This window comes from Solanum pennellii, chromosome 4 (assembly GCF_001406875.1).
Source record: "Solanum pennellii chromosome 4, SPENNV200".
Lineage (NCBI taxonomy): Eukaryota > Viridiplantae > Streptophyta > Magnoliopsida > Solanales > Solanaceae > Solanum > Solanum pennellii.
Genome location: NC_028640.1, coordinates 8020780 through 8026584, shown reverse-complemented (window position 1 = coordinate 8026584; position 5805 = coordinate 8020780).

Here is a 5805-nt window from a genome sequence, read left to right as displayed (position 1 = left end):
TTATACTGAGAAATCATGGGGTCATCCATTATTTGCATTTTTATTTGCCTAGAGGGCCTTGCATTTTTTATTGAACAAAAAGGTTATGCATTTTTTATTCACCAAAAGGGTCATACATTTTTTTTACCAAGAAGGTTGCTACATTTTTGTTTTCCAAAAGGGTCATAGAATTTTTTATTTACCAAAAAAGTCATGCATTTTTCATTTACCGAAAGGGTCTTCGCATTATTCATTCGCCAAGAAGGCCATTGCATTTAAATCTCATATATTCATAGTTGAAGGTTGTGTACCCTATCTATTCAACGTTAAAGTCAGTGGAAACTTGTGTCGAAACATATTTTCATTTAAGTCGCATCTATTCGGTGGTGAAGGATGTGCACCATATCTTGTTAACGTTCAAGTCGGTGGAAACTTGTTTTCACAGATATTTGCATTTAAGTTGCAACTATTTGGAGGTTAAGGATGTGCACCATATATTTTCAACGCTCAAGTCAGTGGAAACTTGCATTGACATATTTGCATTTAAGTAGCATCTATTCGGTGGAAAACGATGTGAACCATATCTTTTTAACGTTAAAGTCGGTAGAAACTTGCGCTGAAAGATATTTGCATTTAAGTCGGACTTTGTTCGGTGGTAAAGGATTTAAACCCTATATTTTTAACGTTCAAGACAGTGGAAACTTGCGTTGAAAGATATTTGCATATAAGATGCATTTATTTAATCGTGAAGGATGTGTACCATATCTTTTCAACGTACAAGTCGGTGGAAACTTGCGTTGAAAGATACTTGAATTTAAGTGGCATATATTCGGAGGTGAAGAATGTACACTCTATCTTTTAAACATGCAAGTCGGTGTAAACTTGTGTGTAAATATATTCGCATTTAAGTCGCATCTATTAGGTGGTGAAGGATGTGAATGCTATCTTTTAAACATGCAAGTCAGTGGAAACTTGTGTTGAAAGATATCTGCATTTGTCCTACCCATATATAATCGTTTCATTCGTCCTATCGATGGACATACATTAAGATCCTACTAATGGGGCACCTTTTCATTTACCCTAGCGATGGATAATCTTTTTAATTCTTCCTACCATGGACATACATGCAAAATCCTACCAATGGATCATCTTTTTTTATTCGTCCTACCAATGGCCAAAAGTGCAAAATCCTACCGATAGATCATTATTTTATTTCTTTCTTTTTCCATTTGTTCTACCGATGGACATACATTCAAATCGTTCTGATGGATTATGTTTTACATTCGTCCTACCGATGAACATACATGCAAAATCCTACCAATGGATCAACTTTTTTTATTCGACCTACCGATGGGAAAGCATACAAAATCCTACCGATGGATCATTATTTTTTTCCTTTCTTTTCTCATTTGTTCTATCGATGGATACACATTCAAATCCTACCGATGGGTCACGTTTTTATTCATTCTATCGATGGATAATCTTTTTAATTCGTCCTACCGATGGAACTACATGTAAAATCCTACCGATGGATCATCTTTTTCATTCGTCATACCGATGGACATACATGTAAAACCCTACCAATGGATCATCTTTTTTTTATTTGTCTTACCGATGGACAAACATGCAAAATCCTATTGCTGGATTATTACTTTTTTTCTTTCTTTTGTCATTTGTTCTACCGATGGACATACATTGAAATCCTTCTGACGGATCATCTTCAATCGTCCTACCAATGGAGATGTATTTACATCCTAGCGATTGATCATATTCATTCATCTTAGCGTAAGAGATGATACCCTGTTTATTTTAGTTTTATCTATACTAATGAGTCTTATCTTTGTTTCTATAGAACATCCCAGAGGATGCACACTCAGTGGAGCCACATATGCTGATTACTTCAAAAAGTACGCAACTCAGCGCGGAACCTTTTAGATGCAAGTTTGGGATCAACATCCACTAAATTTTAAACACACTATTATATAAAGGTCATGTATTTTGTCAAAATTGTGATTGTCAATTTTCGTTGTCTACGATTTCTTTCATCAATCACATCCAACTAAAGGGACAACTGTTTACACCTAATTTTGGCCTAACATTTTCAATATTTGTAATTTTTGAATTTATTTTTTGAATAGTACAAAATATACATTTTTTATAAGTTAAAATAAGTTTATGGATAACTATCCTTATTTATCAAAATTTAGGATTTATTATTAGTTCATCTTAATTACACTTTTTTCTTAGCCGATTAAATACATTCAAATATTTGTTTTAATTTTTATTTTGATTAAATCAATATTTTTTGTTGAATTCATCCCATTAGTCACATTTATCTTCCGCGATGCATGAATATTGACTCGCGATGCATGAATATTGACTCGTGATGCATAAATATTGACTCGCAATGCATGAATATTAACTCTTTATGGCATCCTTGGTACCAAATGAAGACAGTTCTTCAATCGAGCAATGTAGTGATCTTTTGGGTGCCTTCTGGATAATCATATCGTCTCCAATGATGATATCGGTAAAATAACTTCGAGATAGTATATTGTCTTGATCGACAATAAAATAACTGATCCCTCAGGGTAATGCATAATATCATATCCGATATTATGATACAAATGATGTCCTTTACGGAAATTGTAAACTCTTCCTTGAGATTTTTGCTTGATTCACCTTCGAATTTAGCTGCACGTTCTTTATGAATTTCATGTTGTAGGAAATTGATTGAAATAAACAATTCATATTCCCAAATCTCTGACATAAGTGATATAAAATGCTTCATGCTTCTAGGAAAACTATTGATTTTGGGATAGTTTTCTCCTCCTTTGACTTCTCCATATTCATCCATCGCAAGAATTTGCTGATTTTAGAGCAAATCTATTAACCTGCGTCCACAGAAAAATTGTTAGTTTTAAAATCAAACTGATCTGTGTCGATCTCTTAAATTGTCTGCCCCTTGTCCTGCTATCTCCGGTTGATTTCCCGATCTCCCGACTCTTGAAAGATAAAACAAAATATTTTATGTCAAAACATATAAAACTTAAAAGAGAAATTTTAAGAGAAATAAATTTTGAGAAATAGTATCTGAAAAAGGTCACTGCCAAGTCAAGTCATATCAGGCTTAATAAACTTCTTTGAGTCTGATGCTTGGAGGTTTATCTGATTATTCGTTGGGGAGTTTTTAACTCTGGACTTATAGATAAACCCTCAAAATTTCTGTCCAAGTTAGCTGTCTTGCTTATCTTTCAACTTTAACTGAGTAGATCGCGGAATTTTTGAGATCTTCTTAAAAATTCTATCCCAGTTGCAAATCTCGAAACATCTTTAGTCTTGACTTGCTGAGGAAAAATCTTCTTCTAGAGAATTTTGAGTCCCTGTCAAAAATTCTGTCTCGGTTTCTATTGTAAAGAGGAATAGAAATCTTACGGGAGATATGACCGTAACCTTGTGGCGCCTACGTATCCCGTTGAGGCAGGAATCAGGTCAAACGTAGTTCCCCTCAAGGTTAACAACAATAATAAAAATTAAAAAAAAAACGACCGAGGCCGACATAAGCCACCTACGTATCTCATTCTTGAGAATTCAGGTCGAACGTAGTTCAAGTACAAACAAATATTAGAAAGGATAAAGAGGGGTGACCGAGGTCGACATAGGCCGCCTACGTATCCCATTCTTGAGAATTCAGGTCAGACATAGTTCATTACAAAGAGGGATAAAAATGAAGCAGAACAAATACAAGGAAACAGAATGATTACAAGTAAATAACAGAAATGCAAACCGAAGCTTCAAATAGTATCTCTTGACAGCGTCTGAGTTGATAGGTTTAGGCAATACGGTGTCAGCCATCTTTGACAGGACCAAAGCACCTCTAGATAATACTTTGCGAACCATGTAAGGTCCTTGCTAGTTTGGTGCGAATTTTCCTTTGTACTCATCTTGATGAGGAAAAATGCGCTTAAGTACTAACTGACCGATTTCGAAAGTTCTAGCTCTTACTCTCTTGTGGGAAGTGTGAATCTTTCTCTGTTGATACAATTGACCATGACAAACGAAAACCATTCTCTTCTCATCAATCAAAGTTAGTTGATCAATCCGCTTGCTGATCCATTTGGCATTACTTAACTCAGCTTCTTAGATGATTCTCAAAGACGGTATTTCGACTTCAACAGGCATAACAACTTCTGTTCCATACACTAGTAAGTACGGAGTAGCTCCAATCGATATTCTGACAGTCGTTCGATATCCCAGTAAAGCATATGGAAACATATCATGCCCACCTCGGTGATTGTCAATCATTTTTCTCAAAATCTTCTTAATATTCTTATAGGCGGCTTCTATAGCTCCGTTCATTTAAGAGTGATAAGCAGTTGAGTTTCGGTGAGTAATCTTGAATTGCTCACATATCTCTCTCATCAAGTAACTCTTGAGATTTGCACCGTTGTCAGTAATGATGGATTTTGGTATTTTAAACCTGCATATCATATTGTTGCAAACAAAATCAACCACAACTTTCTTGGTCACCGACTTGTAAGAAGCTGCTTCCACCCACTTGGTTAAATAATCAATGGCAACCAAAATAAATCTGTGTCCATTAGAAGCGGCTGGCTCTATCGGACCAATGACATCCATACCCCAAGCTACAAATGGCCAAGGCGAACTCATAGCATTAAGTTCGTGAGGTTGCACTCGGATCAAATCACCGTGCACTTGACATTTATGTAATTTTGCACAAACTTTCAATAATCATTCTCTATAGTCATCCAGAAATACCCGGCTTGAAGGACCTTTCTTGCCAAAGTGAGCCCATTCATATGCGTGCCACAAACTCCAGCATGTATCCGTTCAATAAGTTCCGCGGCTTCAACAGCATCGACACACCTGAGAAGACCCAAATTTGAGTCCTCCTATAAAGGATTTCTCCACTCAGAAAGAAATTAAGATCCACATGCCGTATCGACTTCTTTTGATTGGACGTAGCATCTTCGGGATAAGTTCCAGACTCCAAATACTTCTTTATATCAAAATACCTAGGCAAATGGTTAGGTTCTGCTTCAACATGGAAACAATGAACTGGATGTTCTTTTAACTCTATATCCAGAGGATCAATATAATCTGTATCCGAATGTTTAATCATTGAAGCGATAGTGGCAAGATTATCGGCCAATTTATTTTGTATTCTGAGAGTATGTCTAAACTCGATCTTATGAAATCTTTTGCACAACTTCTGCACATATTGTACGTAAGGTATAATCTTTGGGTTTTTCAAACCCCATTCTCCTTGAACTTGATGAATCAAAAGGTCAGAATCTCCAATAACTAACAACTCGTAGACATTCATGTCGATGGCCATTTTTAAACCAAGAATGCAAGCTTCGTATTCGGCCATGTTGTTCGTGCAATTAAATCGTAGCTTAGCCGCCATGGGATAGTGCTGACCAGATTCTGACAGTAAGACTGCTCCGATACCTTTACCTTGACGATTTGCCGCTCTATCAAAGAATAATCTCCAACCTGGATATGCTTAAAAAATATCCTCACCCACCAATGATACTTCTTCCTCTGAAAATAGGTCTTAAGTGGTTCATACTCTTCATCAACGGGATTTTCTGCAAGATGATCAGCCAAAGACTATGCCTTTATCTCTTTCTAAGTCACATACACAATGTCAAATTCATTCAACAACATTTGCCACTTAGCTAACTTTCCGGTCGACATCGCCTTCTAGAAGATATACTTCAGTGGATCCATTCTGGAAATGAGGTATGTAGTATAAGAAGTCAAATAATGTCTTAGGTTCTGGGCAAGACACGTCAAAGC